Below are 14,881 nucleotides of genomic sequence, written 5' to 3'. Positions count from 1 at the left end.
GTGATTCAAACATGCTGTTTTTAAGTCTCCAACCTCTGGTTTAAGAGGAGCTCCATGTCCTACTTGAGCTATCAGTACTGGCCTCTTCTGAAGTGGGTGCCCGTCAGGAGAAAATGAATCATACTTCCCCCAACTCTCGGTTACAGAGGAAACTTCTGCTACGTCCAGGCGTGTAGCTCCTACTTTCAATTACCCGGCGTGGGGAGAAAGGTCACATAGTTATTTTCGGTTTAATTCTAGACAGGTGTGAGGTAGGAGAACACACAAGGGAGAGGAGAAAGAGACAAGGCAGGAAGGTGTGTAAGAAATTTTAAAGTACAAATGAGGATTAAAAACCAAGTTATGGAAGGGCTACTTTGGTACAGGCATTTCAAGGCCAATGTTGTGCGGGCTGTCGACTCCCACTGTACAGTGTACACTCCAGCCTCACCCCAGCTTCCAGCTGGAAGCACCAGTAAGAATCTGGATGTAGGTCCAGATCTGCATGAAAATAAGAATTATTCTTTCAGAAATTTTAAAAAAGAAATCAAAGCCTCTTTTTGCACTTAAGGAGTCTTTTCTCAGGACAGAATATTTGTGTATTAGTGATGCCTTGGTAGCTTTGTAATCCAAGAGCCTTACAAAATTGACCTCATGAATTTTAGAAAAATGGAGGCTATTAAATAGTTAAAATCTTTATTGCAGTATACAAAGATATATTGATGTGATAATTAACATTACCTGGCTCCCAAGGAGACATTGAACATTTGAGAAAATAACTTTCAGTAGAATTTGGCTAAGCTGGGGGAGTATGTCCGAAACAGATTGCTGGTGGCTGCCAGGGAAGCACTTTAATTTACGAGAGCAGTAGTACAAGCTTCAATTTCAAAAGGTAGAAGATTGAGCTGGAAGAGAGAAGACTTGTTCCTTATTGTCATGAAGTTCAAGGGGCTGAGAGCTTTTTGTATGTGTGAATGTTTTTCATAAGTAAAAAATACATATATTTTGAAAACATAGACATTTTATTCTTAAGAGTTTATCATATCCAGACTAGTAAAAGTTAGTGCAAGCCCAAACTGAGACTAAGTTGCGAGATAGACCTAGAGCATTGTTCCAACTGGCTTCCTGCTTCCCTCAGGTGTTTGCAACGTGAAGGTCCTGCTCCTTTCTCTGAGCAGGTGTGTTTGGCATTGAGCCAGTGCTAGAGTTGCCAACATACCAGGTGATGGTGAGCTATGGAAGTCCTATGCCCGTTCTATTTTTATTGGAGTTAAGGCATTTGAATGGGCTTCTGGAATTTTTTCATAGGCAACACAGTTGATGATTTTTTAGAAATATATTTATCAGTTTTTGTTAATATGGAACACAGATTATTCGGAGCCATTGAAGAACTATTCTAACAAGTTCTTATTAGCATATGTATGTGTGCTGTTGAATTTATCTTGAGTTTCCAGTATCTTGTGGAAAATATCTACTCTCTGACAGAGGCTTCTGTTTTCCCCTTAATTCTGTTCATCTTCCTTTCCAGATTCACAGGAGAATTACTTGAGAAAATGCAAAACATTCATGGAAATATGGAATTAAAAGATAAGCTTAATTTTGAGACCCATGTGTAGTTTCATAATACACATTTTTTGGATTTTTTGAAAGCCCCTTATTTTTTTGTTACCTTGCGTTTGAGTAACTGGCATTACTACTGGGTTGTGAGTAGTAATATCACAACTTATGTCTTTCCTGGGTAGAGCACTCAGTGGCCAGTGTGTGGTCTGCTAGCCCCACTTGCTCTGAATGTCAGAGACAAATGGTAAAGTTAAGGGACTACACGGAGCACAGCTGACCTGCTCATCTCTGATGTACACAACCTTGTAATTTTAAGCCACACAGAGTCCTGCAATTATTTTTCACTGCTTTCCCCAGGCCATTAACAGGGAGCTGGATTGGAAGTGGAGCAGCCAGGGCAGAGTCGTCATCCACAGGGATGCTCGTGTCACAGGCGGTGACTCTATCTGCTATGCAATAACGATAGCCTCTGCATTGGTCCAATTTGATTTAATTTACAACATATTCCTAACACAGATGACCACATGATTCACAGTAGTTTTGTTCTATAAAATCTCTATAAACACCAACTTAACAAATGCCCAACTATGGTCCTAGGGGAAATGCATGGGCTCAAGTTTCATCAACTGATTTATACATAACTTTTTTTTTTAAAAATCATTTTACTTGGAGAATAGATTTCATGTATTACATAGATAAATTCTGAGAAGAAAAACAATTTCCCTCATTCATTCCTTTTTTCCCCTTTAATTTTGCAATGATATAGTTTGAATTTATGTTATAATCACAAGCTTAATATCCCACTGGCCATAGTGCTTAACAAGTAACACATAGAAATACAGCTGTTCTACAAGAATACGAACAAGGGCTATAAACAATAAATTAGAGGGTGTAAGTTTCATTCTATTTTTTGTATTCTTAAAAAACTACAACATTTCAGAGAAAATATGAGATTTGTCTTTTAGGGACTGGCTCATTTCACTAAGCATCATGGTTTCTAGATGCACATATTTTGTTATAAAAGAGAACTGTATTCTTTTGTGGATGAGTAGTAGCCCATCATGTATATAAACCACTTTTTCTTCATCCAGTTATCCACTGATGGACATTTGTGTTGATTCCATATCTTAGCTACTATGGATTGAGCTGCCATACCCATGGGAATACAGGTAACTATTCCACATGCTAATTTCATTTCGTTTGGCTGAAGTCTCAGGAGTAGAATGCTGGGTCATATGGTAGATCTGTTTTCAGATCTATGAATAATCTCCGATGTATTAGTTTTCATTCCCACCAACAGTGCATAATCTTGTTTCACGTGTGGTGCTGTTTAAAATATATCTTTCCTGTTGATTCACTAACCTCAGTCATTGCCAGCTGTACTATAACTCATGCTTGAATGAGATTTATCTAACACATATATATTCTGCATGACATCAATTGCTGTCTCTTCTTCTGGTGCATACAAAGTGAGGATTTTGGGCCCAGTGCGGTGGCCTAGCAACTAAAGTCCTTGACTTGAACATGCTGGGATCCCTTATGGGCACCGGTTCTAATCCCAGCAGCCCTGCTTCCCATTCAGCTCCATGCTTGTGGCCTGGGAGAGCAGTTGAGGATGGCCCAAAGGCTTGGGACCCTGCACCTGTGTGGAAGACCTGGAGGAAGTTCCTGGCTCCTGGCTTTAGATCAGCTCAGTTCTGACTGTTGTAACCATTTGGGAGAGTGAATCAGTGGATGGAAGATCTGTCTCTCCTCCTCTATATATATCTGATTTCGCAATAAAAATAAATCAATATTAAAAAAAACTACACACAAGGAACTTGCCACAGTCATGTTGCTTAAGACAGGGCCATCAACTAGACAGTGGGCAAAGGACAGTGCTGCTTGATGCTGTTTGGGAAATTAAAGGCAGACATAGATGGACCAGGACATCTAATCTGGGTTTTGCCTAAAATACTTGGTTCATGAGTCTTGGAAAATTCAGTTTTCCAAGTTGAGACCTTAGAGATAAAAAAGGATAACTTGGCAGGCTAATGGCAAAGTCTAATTTTGAAAGCCATCAGAGCTTGTTCGTTATTGTATTCTTACCCCACTTGAGCAGTGAGAACATCTGCAGTCATTTCCCATGTTGGAAGTGATTCCAAATGTAGAACTGAGCTCCAGATGCCCTCCGTGCAAGATGTGCTATTGTGGGTTCAAAGTCCCATCAGGTGGGAGCCAGGCCAGGTCTCTGGGGGTCATCCTGTCCTGAATTTTAGCTGCTGGGGGGCCTCATAGCCCTGCGGAGCCCCACATGCCCACTCATCCCGGCCCCCTCCATCCAAATGTCTAGTTTTCTGGTTATCTTAGTTCGTTTTCTGTTGCTGTGGCTGGATATCACAGATTGGGTAATTTATAAAGAGTAGAGATTTTTGAAACTCACAATTGTGGAGGCTGAGGAGTACATTTTGTTGGTATCCAGTGAAGACCTTCTTGTTTCATTACATGGCAAAGGGTGCCACATGGTGAGACCAAGCAAGTGAATTGGAGAGAGCTCATTTTATAGCAAAACCACCCCTCGGGGAACCCATACATCCCCTAATGCATGGGTGGATGAATCTATGTGAAGGTACAGTTCCCGTGATCCTGCCACACTTGTGTCTCAATGCTGTTGTAATGAGGATACATTTGAACCACAGCATTGGGAGACATTTGAACCACAGCATTGCTCGGGGATTGGCTTTCCCTTGTCCTGCTTAGCTTTTTAGAATAATCACTGGCTTCAAGCTGCTGTGACCTTAGAGTGGAGTCTGTGAAGGTATTGTTCGATGTGTTTTCCTGAGTTCTTTATCTGCAAAGAGAAAGCATGTGGATGCTTCCTAGCCACCCTGTTCGGTAGATCTCATTTCTAATGCGATCCTGTGGAGAAGTTGGGGCTCCTTGTGGTTTTTCCTGCTATTCAGTGTTACCTACCCATAGTAATACTAAAGTAGATTTGTAATAGTTGCTAGCATCCATTCTGGGAAGAGAAGTGACAGTAGAAAAGATGACTTCAAGGGAGGAGGACTTTTTACCAAAGCCACAGCCGTTTTGATAGTGTTGACAATGCACAGCAGGTGGAGCAAGATTGGGGCACTCATTGTTGAAGCACACTGAGCCTGGGGGACTGTAGAATGTTAGTGAATATTGCTGTACTTGTGCTGGTAATAGAAATTGTCATTCAGAAGTAGTTAAACTGTGTTCAGATATACCACCAAGTAAATGTGGAAATAAAGCATTTCAGCAAAAATTACCATCAGGATGGCTACAATATATTAAGACTTTTGCACAATTCAGTAATGCATCACCTTATTTTTGGGTGATGCCAAGTAAATGTGTAATCAACTGTAGATGAATTTCTTGATTCGCAGACTTCCCAGTTTCTGTGCTAGGTTGGAAGAATGACAGCAAAGTGTCTCAAATGAGAGTCTTAGGGGAGTGGTAGAACCTTGGTTAATTCTCCCTTAAAGATGGAACATTTATGTTCCCCAAATTCATGTGTTGAAACTAACTACCTATGTGAAGCATTAGGGTTTTGCTTAGACAAAGTCTTAGTGGTTGCCCCTCACAGTGGAATTGGTGCACTTGTAAGGAGAGGGAGAAGGGAATGGAAACGGACAGGGAGATATGTCACTCAAAGGAAAGGTCACGTGAGCATGGCACATGGAAATTTAACTTCCCAGTCTCAAACTGCGGAAAAGCAGATGTGTTAAGCCAGCCAATCTAATACTAGCTATGGCAGTCCGAGCTGACAGTAGCTATTCCCTTCCCTATTCTTCCACAAGGACTCTGTTGAGGTCGCCATCTCAGAAAACATTTTCCAGTCCTCTTTGCATCTAGAGGTGGGCATGAGGTTCATGGATAATTAAATGCATAAGAAGGTCAGATGCTTCTGTGACAAGCTTTCCCTAGGGACAGGTAGGAACACTGTCTCACTTCTCTCTTGTCTTCAGTACTTACTGCCTGCCTTTACACTGGGCAGCACTTAATCCCATAATGCCCTCTTGAGTCATGAAGGGTCGCATCCCTCCTGAAACAGGAGAGAGAGAAGTCTTGATTCCCTGATGATGTGAGTTAAATCCTCTAACAGGTATGGGCCTGGCCCCATTTTCAGGCTTTTTATTCTGTGAGAGAAGGAGAACTCTCAAAGGGTTGTTGATACTCTGATGTTTTTACCTGTAATTTTCCTAGATAATCAGGAGAGGGAAGACCTCCTTTTTAAGGTCTGAAGCTTAACTTAATCTTTGACAAACATCTCTTTTAAAGGCAAAACAAGAAAGGGAGTAGCAAGTTAGCAGAGAAAAATAATTGTAACAACATGTGTACATCATGGTGTGTATGGACTGTTCAGAGCTAATGGTTAATGAGGTCAGAGCTGGGGATGAAATTCTGGGAAGTTTGACTAGTGTTTGTTTCATGGGCACAATTATGTCATCAGTGATCATAAAACCATGACCAACACAAAGTGGCAATACTGGAGCTGATGTTGTGTCCCATCAGCTCAGCCCCCTTACAATGCTGGCATCTCATACGAACACTGGTTTGAGTCCAGGCTGCTCTGCTTCTGATCCAACTCCCTGCTAATGTGCCCAGAAAAGTAGTGAAAGATGGACCAGGGAGTTGTGCCACCCTGGTGGAGTTCCAGGTTCCTGGCTTTGTTCTAGCCCATCCCCAGCTGTTTGTGGCCATTTGAGTGTGGCTCAGTGGATGGAAGCTCTGTCCCTTTCTCTTTTCCATTCTCCTTCCTCTCCTCTCTCCATTCTTCTCTTCTCCCTGCTCGTTTCCCCCTTCCCTTACCCTTTCCTTCTCTCTCCATCCTTTTTCCTCTGTCCCTCTGTAACTCTGCCTTTCAAAGAAATTTTAAAATATCTGATTGAATGTTTATGATGTGTTGGGTATTGCTCTAAGACTTACACACTGGCTAATTTTGTGGATATCCTCTTTATATTGTGTGGCACCCAGTCTCAAGGACCCCCTCCTCCTGGCCTTCACATCATTAGGCAGTTACCCTGAAAATCTATCAGGGTTGGTGTGTGTGACCAACATCACAGGGCAGAAAGAAAGGATTGTAATTTCCAAGGCTAGACCATAAGAGACTACAGCTTCCTTCTTGGCAGACAACTGAAGATCCCATCCACTAGTTGGCAAGGAGCTAAGCCCTGCTAACAACAATGTGGAGAGTCTGGAAGTAGATCTTGTTGTTTCAGATGACTGCATTCCTAGCAAAGACCTTGACTACAGCCTCAGGGGAGACTCTTGAGATAGCATTTCCCAGCAAAGGCACTGCCATTTCCTCAATCATAGAAACTATCGGCTTATGCTGCAAAGCCGATATAAATAGTTGCACAAATGGGAATAAATAATTGCACAATAACATAACTAAGTAGGTATTATTACTTTTAAATCTTCCATCTAATTATCTACCTTTATGTGGAAGATTGAGAGACTTAGACACACAGATCTTACATCTGTGGATTCATTTTCCAAATGCTGACAACAGCTGGAGTAGGCCATACCAAAGGTGGGAGTGAGGGCGCTCAGGCAGGTGGCAGGGTCTAAACGCTGCCTTCGAGTGGCAACTTAATGACTGCACTGAAAATCCATCCTCTAATGTTTTCATTTTACAAGATCTGAGACACTGGCAGGTATGCAACTGAAGTTAGGTGTTAGGATGTAAACTTTGTCATCTTGGGACAAGATTGCCTCTGGGTATTTTCTGAATGTTTATTGTGTGAGCATTTGGGGGCTCCTCAACATAGGAGTGATATAAACACATCAGCATGATGGGACATGTGCTCCCTGGTTTTGCTGGGGGGACCATGTCAACTTTCTACATCAGGGCCAATGGATACACTGGGCCATCTCAGAGTTACTCTCTGTTTAAGTCTGTAACTCCAAGGGCGTGGGTGTACTGAAAGCTTGAGCTCATTTGGTTTCTCATTCTAATATTTGATGCCTTTGAAACATCTGAAATTTATCTAGAGGATAAAGGGAATTTGTTAAAACATAGATTACCTTTTAGAAGGATTTGTTTTGTTGCAGTTTTGTTCCTGCACCAAACAGTAAGTTAACTCCCAGTTCATATTCTTTCCAAATTTGTATGAATGAATTCCGCTTTCCAGTGATCTCTGGGTATATCTACACAACAGCTCTTGGCAGGCTGAGATCCTGGAGGAGATGTCAGATGTTGAGAGAAATCATAGAATATTCATACCAGCTCACACAAGCTTGCATACTTCAGTTTACAAATTCAAGTAGGGCAAAAGAAGATTCCCTTTTTGATAACAAACATTTTATCATTTCAGAGTTCATCTAGTTGTTGCCCTATTTTCTTGTAAATTTTTATTTAATTTAAAGGCAGAGAGTGTGAAAGAGAAAATGAATGCATGCATGAATGAATAAATGAATCTACCTGCTTGTTGACTGCCTAAATAGCCACAATGACCAGGCCAGGAAATCTTGCTGGGTTTCCCACATAGATGGCTGGGGCGCAGCTGCTTGGGTCATCCTGGTTTTCTTAGGTGCATTAGTATAAAACTAGATCAGAATTGGGGCAACTAGAACTCAATCCCCTTTCCACGCTGGTCAGCCACACGTATAAAGCCTTCTTTTTTCACAAAATAGATGCCACAGATTGGTCTTTGCATGCTTAGTTCAATGAAGCTAGTTTTGTGGCTAACAAATTCACATGTTCAATTTTGATGTTGATTCTTATGTTAAAGCTAGTAACTGTGCAATCCATAATAAAATTTCATATTAAATGTCCATTATTTGGAGGTGGAACCTGCTTTAGAAAACTGCTAGGCAGTGTATATGTTAATATAGCTCATATTTTTCTGTTAAGCTGCTTGCCATGTTTCATGGAAAGATGTTCTATGGGAATGTTTGGAACTTCCCAGTAAACTTGAGTAATTGGGCCACCCGATCACTCACTGTTGGCTCCTGAGAATGAGCCTGCAGATTCTGAGCTTTTGTTGTAAAGTTTTCTTTTATTTATTTGAAAGGTAGAAAGAGAGAGAGAGAGAGAGAGAGAGAGAGAGAGACAGACAGACAGACAGACAGACAGACAGACAGAGATTGCTTTCATCTGCTTTTACACTCCCCAAATGATTTCAGTGGCCAGGGCAGGGCCTTACCATAGCCAGGAGCTTCTTTCAGGTCTCTCACATGGGTTTAGGCCTGAAGTGCTTCTGCTGTCTCTTACTGCTTTCCTAGCTGCTTTAGCAGAGTGTTGGATTGAAAGTGAAGCCGTGGAGTCTTGAGCCAGTTCTCATGTGTAATATCAGCACTGCAGTTAGCCACTTTACTTGATACACTACATAGTGGCCCTGCCACTGGGGTCTTAACGTGACATCGCATTGGGACTCCTGTCCTTTGGAAAATGGGAACTGGCAGGACCCCTTTTCCTCTTTAGTCTAGGATCTAAATGGAAATCAGGCTGAGGTCCTCCAGGGTTTCTTTCCCAGATTCATGTGTGAACTTGACTTTCAAGGTCTTAGTTCCCTGAAGTCTGGGGTTGTTGCTCACTGACTGCATCATGTATTATTATTTTTTCATGACTGTTAATTTCAGTGTTATAGGAAACAGGATAGTGTAGGGGCTAAAAGGGTGGACAGAGGATGAGGTGTCTGTCTATGATCCAGATTTTCTGCTCCTAATAATCTTCTTTAATCTAGGCCAGCTAAGTAGGAACACATTCATTGTGATTGGGAACCCAATTCTCTCATTGAACGTCAAAGGCTGAGCCTCATTTCCCTCTATACCTTTTTGTATAAATGGCTAACAGTAGTTCCTACATGCTGGTGGAAATGGCTGGATATGTTTCCTTCCAGTCAGAAACACCCAGACTGTCTTGTGCACACACTATTCTTGCATGAACTTCAAAGAGCTTTCCTATACACTACACTGCTGGATTCTGAATTCCATCCACTAAGTAGGGCAGTTACTATTATTCTAAAGAATCTTGGGGAAGCTCCAAGATTGCCCAAAGACCAGCACCAAGGTTTAAATTCAGTTCCCTCTTTCCATTATTTCCCACTACTTGCCCATTACTGTGCACATTCAAGGACTTTCTAGGCCAATATAAAGATCTTACAGTGATGAGTTACCTGGGAATTTCCAGAACACCTGCTAGGTCTCTCTCCTGTAGAAGTGACAGCAGTCCAAACACCTGGACTACCAGCTGCTGCTTTCCCAGACACATCAGCAGGGAGTGGATCTGAAGACAGCAGCTGGGGCTTGAGTGAGTACTCACACAGGATGCCAGCATCCCAGGAGCGCCTCATTCCTCTGGACCACAATGCAGGCCTTTCAGTTAGGTCTGAAAACAAATACCAGGAAACTCTGCTGCTCAGCATGTGTTCCACAGCGCAGTAGCACAGGCAGTGCCAGTGCAGGCTCAGCCCCAGTCCAGACCTTCTGAGCAGACCCTGCTTATTAACAAGGTCCCAGATGGTGGGTCTACACATTACAGTTGGAGATGCTGTGGTGCAAGCTGCTGTTACAGCCCAGTTTACAGATGTGGAGAGTGAGGCTTAGGGAGTTGTAAATGATGCAGATGTTCATTTAGCTAGTGGAAGCAAATCAGGCAGCCTGCCTCTAGAGTCTTACCTATTGTTGTGCCGGATTTTCACCTAGGTTCTTCACTATCACTACTGGCTACGTTCCTTCTTTGAAGCTCAGCCTACACACGGGATATAGAGACAATTGTGCCTCAGGGTTTTGGTGTTATTGCATGCAATGTGAGATAATCAGATCAAATGGCAGGCCTGTCGTCTTTCCAACAACAGGACAGCTTAGTTTATTTTCTGTAAGTGGTGTTAACAACATTTTCCTAGCAGTGTTCTGAGGCTGCTCCACCATAACCCTGCAAATGTCTCAGGGCTAGCAGTGGAAGACTTGGTTCTCAAAAAGGGTTTTTTCCTTAATGTGTAGGAAAAATGATTTCTGATTGTTTCCGAAGGCAAGAACTGTTTCCGAGGACACACTCACAAATACACACCCTTCCAGTATTTCTATTCCAAGAAATCTGAAAGTGAGGGAAGAAAGGAACAAATATCTACCTAGAGTCCTCAGGCTTCTCCTGAAACTGTTTACTTAGAAGGGAACCTGCTAAATCGTGTGTGCAAGCCAATTTCTGTATTTTCTAGCAGAGTCCTTCTGCCACAAATATGATTCCAGAAGTGTTTCTGCTTGAATGAGTAGAAACCCCCAGCCACTCCCCATTTTTTTTCCATTTAGAATTCAGATGTAGTACCTATGGTAGTGTGTGTGTGTATACATATATAATATGTGTATGTATGTATACACACACAATTTCTTAATTACCTTAATTTTCTTCTTTCTCACCAAAGAGAGCACACGGGGTAGCCTTGCTCGGAGGTCTCACAGGGGTATGGCGCTGCCTAAGGTCACAGTCATGACCTCTGCTGGTGGCTCCCTCACCCCCTCTATGCCCTTGGAACCTTCCTCTTGGGTTGTGGCCAGGAAGACCTTTTTCTCTGGTGTGGCCAGTGTCATTCGCTTTTCTTTAAATACTTCGCATGAGAAGCTTTTGAGGCTGGAGCTTTTCTAGTTTCCTTATTTCTCATTTGCCATGAGGTAGATAGAGCACCCCAGTTTCTGTTGACACCCAAATTCAAATCTCAGCTCTACTGCTCACTTTAGTCTTTTTGTGCCTCTCTTTCTATGTGCAAATGAGATAATAAAATGGTGACTTCATAGGGTGGTTACAATCTATACAAAGTTAGAATGGCATGCACACAGAAAGGGAGCAAGAGTGTCTCTTCAAAGCTTCGCCGTTCTTTTTAGGCAGTCTGTGACTCAGGCAGGACAGAGGAACACATTGGGATCACTCAGCAAAGTTAGTAATCCCTTGTATTAAAAAGCAATGAAAACAGAGTAGAATGTTTTCTTCAAGTAATTTGTTTTGTGACAAAAATCTGACCAGACTGGCATGATTGTATTTGTGCTTTTTATTTATTCAGTGGAGGGTAAATATTTAAGTTTGACTGAAATGCAGTGTTAGGTTTTGGATGTGGCTACAGATCCTGTTGGAGTTGTTGAATCTTCCTGGGCCTCAGGTGTCTGCCTGGGCACGTAGTTACTGCTCTCTTGATTGCTGCAGGGTTAAAGGAGCACACACACACTTCGAAAGAGATAGTGGCACCCTTCCCCCATAGAGAGTAATGGAACTTGTGGGGAAAATCAAATACAAGCCTTTCGTAGAGTACCGAGGTCTGCATGAAGGTGTTCTGAGATCACCAAGTAACAGGGAGAGAGTGGACCCTGGCTTGCAACATTGGTGCCCTCCTGAGTTTGAGGGTCTTAGGAGCAGGGCAGCTGTATTGCTGCTATGAGACAGAGAAGCAATGTCCTCTCTGAATGGAGTTTAGTCCCTGTCCTCCTGCTCCACCCCTCCTGCCACGTCCACACATCTTTCACACATTGTCTGCTGCTGAGTCCTACCCGCAAGCCTCTCTAGGCTCTGGCCCTGCATCCTTCTTCTACGCACTGATCTTCCTTTCCTGGGATGACCCCTGTAAGTTCACCACTGGCTTTGTGTCTGGACATCTGTAATTCCCTCTTCCTGGAATATTCCTCTCTAGCCCGCTTCCAGACTCCCTATCATCCAAATCCTTGGTCTTTGGTCACCGCTCCAGAGGTGACCTGGCTGCCCCACCTATCTAAATCACTATCTTTCCTTCATCCTTTTCCATCCTTCAGTCTCACTTTCTTGCCATTTTTTTCCAAGCACTAATCTGTTATCTGATGGGTTCTGATCTGTTTGAATATATAAATAAGACTTTCCCTCTCTCCTTACTAGGAGATAAGCTCCTTCAAGCAGAAGGCTTTCTCAATCCTGTTTGCTACTGTGTTCTCAGAGTTTAGAACAATGCTTGGCACATACATGGAATGAGAAATGCACAAAGTAGTGAGCTACCATCATGGCAGACCCCTAACCTGAGATACCCCATTTCCACCTTATACCACATCTGGAGTGCCTGTTTCCATCCAGAAACAGCTGTCAGAGGCTGGGAAACTGCTGACACCCAGCATCATGACAAAGCAAATCCCAAACTAATGTGGCTCAGATAGTTTACACTTAAGAAGACAGGCATGAGGAGGAAAAATATTTTGTGGAGCGCACAGGTTGAAGAGAGGTGAGGGAAGTGAGGGAAGTGAAATAGGATTGTGGGAAATCAGAGAACCTGAACCAAATACAGCAGTTCTTAGACTTAGTAAAGCTGGGGAGAAGGAGATGTTTGGTGTGAGATTCTTCAAAGTTATTTTCATTGTTTGAAAGACCTTTTTTAATTTTAATTTTTATTGAGAAGTCAGATTTACAGAGAGAAGGAGAGACAAAGATCTTCTGTCAGCTGGTTCACTCCCCAAGTTACTGCAATGGCTGGAGCTGAGTCTATCCAGGAACTGCTTCTGGGTCATCTGCATGGGCTCAGGGTCCCAAGGCTTTGGGCTGTCGTTGACTGCTTTCTCAGGCCACAAGCAGGGAGCTGAATGGGAAGTGGAGCAGCCTGACATGATCTGGCACCCATACGGGATCCCACAGATGCAAGCCAAAGGTTTAGCCTCTAGGTTATCACACTGGGCCTATTTGAAAAAAAATTTAATAACAACACACCAAAAATAGGTGCAATTCTTGATTTGCCTGCATCTCATATGGGAGGACTTAGGATTAAATCAATCCTTTGCTTCTAGTGAAGTTTTCAACTAATGTGCCTGCAAGATAACAGATAATGGTTATGGCTGGCAGGAGCTTAGGTTCCTAAGCTCAAGTGCCTGAGCTCCTGCCACACATGAGAGACCTTGATGGAGTTGCCAATTTCTAATCCTTTAGTGAAGGAATTCCTCTAGGTAGTTTCCTATCTTGGAGAGAAAGCCACACCCCATGGAGTAGACATAGCTGGGATTTCTACATGTGTGATCATGACTGCTGTGAGAAGTTGCTCGTGGCAGAGCTGGGAAGGTAGAGGTTGAGTCTTACTGATCAGGGCCAGATTCTTCTTGTGGCCTGGAAAGGCCGTTGAGAATGGCCCAAAGCTTTGGGACCCTATGCCTGTGCAGGGGACTTGGAAAAAGTTCCTGGTTCCTGACTTTGGATTGGCTCAGCTCTGGCCATTGTGGCCACCTAGGGAGTGAACCAGTGGATGGAAGATCTCTCTCTGTCTTTGCTTCTCTCTGTAAATCTGACACATACAGTAAAATCAAGCCTTGGTCAAATCCATTCTAGTTAGTGGAAGCTGGAATTTGATCCAGCTGGGCAAGTGGACCTCTGAGTTTTCCATATGTCATAGAACACAACAGAATGTCAGCCTTAAAAATAGGGGAAGGTGGGTGTGAATCATTAATTGTGACAAAGATGCTACTGCAAAATGTTAATAGGAGTAAATTGGGTGACAGATATATGGAAACTCTTTGTAATACTACTTCACAATTTTTCTATTGTAGATTTAAATCTGTTCTGAAATAAAATGCTTAAAAAACAAAACAAAACAAAAAAACCAGAATTGAAGTCTGAGACCTTAGAAAAATGAACCATCAAAAATAGTTTATTTATTTGAAAATGTGTTAGGGAAGGAGAGGGACAAAGATACTGATCTTCATTTGTTGGTTTACTCCCTAAGAAGCCAGAAGAACTGGGGCTAGATCAGGCTGAAGCTGGGAGCCTAAAAGTCCATCTGGGTCTCCCAAGTGGGTAGCAATGGCCTATACCCTTGGGTCATTTTCCGCTGCATTCCCAGATGCATGAAAAGGAAGCTGGATTGGAAGCAGAGCAGCTGGGACCGAGTCAGTTGAGTGCTGGTATTGCAGGCGAGAGGTTGACACACCATGCCACAACACCGGCTCTGTTCACATTCTCAAACTGGTGAATAGACACATCTAAGCTAAACTTACCAAAAGATGCTAAATTTGACCCCTCAAATAGAAACTTCCACTACTGATTTTTTTTAAGCTTATAAAAATGTAATTAAACTGTTAGGATTGTATGGAAATGTTGCTTTTTTTTTTTTTAAAGAACTCTGGCGTTTTTCCAAGAGTGTTTTCAACAGGCTTCCCCACCTCCAAGCAAGGGAGTCTTGAAAGATGACTATTGAAACCAGTAGTGGCCCCAGAGGGCTTCTTAATGCCGTGGGGGACCATTAGGGGTGTTCCCACTGTGACAGCACATAGAGAGAGGTCTTGGGAAACCTCATATATGCAGCTTCAGTGGAAAATTTCTGTAGTTCACTCTTTTTCATTGGCTCTCTAGGGCCCAAAAAGCAGCAGGATGGAGGATGAGAGGTGGAAAAGGTGAGAGCAGTTC

Source organism: Ochotona princeps, chromosome 12 (genome assembly GCF_030435755.1).
Source record: "Ochotona princeps isolate mOchPri1 chromosome 12, mOchPri1.hap1, whole genome shotgun sequence".
Taxonomy (NCBI): domain Eukaryota; kingdom Metazoa; phylum Chordata; class Mammalia; order Lagomorpha; family Ochotonidae; genus Ochotona; species Ochotona princeps.
The sequence above is the reverse complement of the archived record's forward strand: the minus strand, read 5'-3'. Positions refer to the sequence as shown.